Source organism: Chiloscyllium plagiosum, unplaced genomic scaffold (assembly GCF_037043375.1).
Source record: "Chiloscyllium plagiosum isolate Xiang-an unplaced genomic scaffold, Cpla_swu_hap1 HiC_scaffold_34, whole genome shotgun sequence".
Lineage (NCBI taxonomy): Eukaryota > Metazoa > Chordata > Chondrichthyes > Orectolobiformes > Hemiscylliidae > Chiloscyllium > Chiloscyllium plagiosum.
Window position 1 is genome coordinate 13280892 of NW_028270172.1, and position 2735 is coordinate 13283626.

Sequence of the window (2735 nt, forward strand, 5' to 3'; positions counted from 1 at the left end):
TTTAAAATTAAATCATTCAGATGGGCTGACAGAAATTAAACATCACATTGAAGACAAAATCCAGCGTTAGTTTGATCATTTGTGTCTGACACCTAGATGAACAATGAAGATAATGCACTGTTTAATTGGGCAGTTACTTTGTCCACTTCATCACTGATGGTTTATTCATTTATTTGAAGTATTTATGTGCTAATCTTCACAGTCTGATTATTCTGCTTTCCAACATAATTGTTAGTGGCTCAAAACAAAGGGAGCATCATATATCTTTCAAGGCAAAAATGCCAGAGGAATTTTCCACATTTGACACTAACTGTATAGCTTATTGATTTTCATGAAAGTAAATATGTGGAGTAGATAAAAATAGAACAATGATCACATTGCTGACAATTGTTGTTTTACTATATTTCCAAGCAGAGTAGAGGGAATGGAGACTTTCATATTCATCTTAACAGAGATAAGGAGCTATTTTAAGATGATTGGGATACTCTTTAGTAATCAAATCAGTTTAAGGCTATTTCAACATATTGAAAGATAAGAAACAGCCAGAGAAGCATAAATGGAATAGATTTGTAGATTAATTACTTTTATATGAGCACATGGAGAGTAATAATATAATCATGCATGCAGGATGAAGGAATAATATCAGATTGTTAGTTTAGAATACGATTATACAGGATATCTTAGTAGGAACTGCAGATGGAATGCAAATTCTTTATAGCCCACTGCATTGAATTTAATTTTTTCAACTAAATGCAAATTGCTTCAAGTTTTTTTTGGAGGGATTCTCACCTGAAGGTTCAACCCACCCCTTTAACTACCTACCCAACTTGCTTAACTACCAAACTTGTCTCCTTAACTACCTGCCTCACCCCCTTAACTACCTACTCCACCTCTTTAACTACCTACCCCATCTCCTTAATTACCTAATACACCTCCTTTACGTCTAACCTGCCTCCTTAACTACCCACCTTCCTCCTTAACTACTGCCCTGCCTCCTTAACTATCCACCTTGTCTCCTTAACTACCTTCCTGACCACAATGCTACCCATCAGTTTTGACTCTAACCTCATTTTACCACGCTTCTTTCCTGAAACACCTTGTTCTCAGCAGATATCCAGCAAAAGACCAGAATCCCTTGTACCCTCACCATCTTTAAAAACCTGTTATGCATCTGGACAAGCTTTTTGGTGCATTGTTAACCATGCCCTGTATGAGTCCTGACACCTCCTCCATACATAGCAAACAGAGGAAATTGGCATTTGTGGGCAGGATCCTGGACGACCTACTGGATGAGATGGCATAGATGTGGGAATGCCTTCTTCTCTCAAAATCAGCAGAAGAAGCCACAACACCAGACTCTGCCAGCCTGGTTGGATGTTGCCATTCATGTCAGTACAGTCTCAGCCATCTGAAGGAATGCCCTGCTCCAAGTAAGTAAACATAAGTGCCATCGTCTTCTCTTTGACACCTCACATTCACTCTATGTCTGCGACTGCACCCAGCTCCCTCCAAGGCTCATGCTCTGCCACTCTTACTATTGCCTGCAACATCTTCCCTCACTTGCTCCACTCCAATACTTGGCATTGCTAATCCTGCATGCCCTCTGCACTGCTCACTCACTGGCTCGGGACACCTCACCTGCACCAGCAGTAACAGCTTTGCCACTCACCTTCCTCTCCTGTAATCCTGCCTCTCTGTCAGTCCAGGAGCGAAACAGCCTGCAACTGGGCAGAAAGACTCAAGACTGATGATGAGATGCCTGACATTGAGCTCCTCATGCCTTATGAGGAGAGGATCCTGACGCTGACCAGCATGAGTAGCTGACGTGTCCGAGTCTCTGCCTTGCCTTGCTGTGCCAGGACCCTCAGGCTACCTCCCTTGACTTGATGGAGGCCTGCTGACAGAATCTCCCTCACTTTTGTGTCTGAGCTATATGGCAAGGCAAGACAGAAGTAATATGGGCCTGGCGTCTCTGGGTTTATAAACCCAGAGATTTTATAAACCTCTATAAAGTCACCCCTCAGCCTCCGACACTCCAGGGAAAATAGCAGTAACCTATTCAACGTCTCCTTATGGCTCAAACCCTCCAATCCTGGCAACATTCTTGTAAATCTTTCCTTAACCCTGTCAAGTTTCACAACCGATGCTGGTGCCCGGGGTCTAACATGAAGGTCCTTCAGAGCAAGTAGTGGGCTGAATCTGTCTGGTACCTGCCTCTGGTTTCAGTGTTGAGAATTCTAGGTATTCAACCTGTTCAGCGTCTTTGGTAAAATAGAAAGCTGAATATTCATGAGGTGAGTTGTGACTTTAATGAGGTGTTTAACAAGCAATAACCCTCAACTCGCCACTGACTGGCAATTAGCTCGCTGCGCTGCTCAGCAAATGCAGATAAGATGCAGTGGGTTGTTCTTGATGTCGCGATGGACCTTGTTGAACTTTTCTCCCAAAAAACTCGTAAAGCCCACATTACTCAGACCCCTGCAGGAACATACCCACTCATTCTATTATCAATCTTTACCATGTCCTATAGTAGATGGGGCCTACAGTAAATAGAGTGCATCTATGTTTCACAGGAGTGTATGCGGTGGGTGCAATTTTGAGTGAAGGGAGAGGGATTATGAATCTATTTTACAATGTTTATTTATGGTCCATTGACAAATAGCACATTGTTTACCTTTCCAGACTCAGAAGAACAGTGTGCAAGCTTGCCTGTGTTATCTTGTACCAAGCTGATA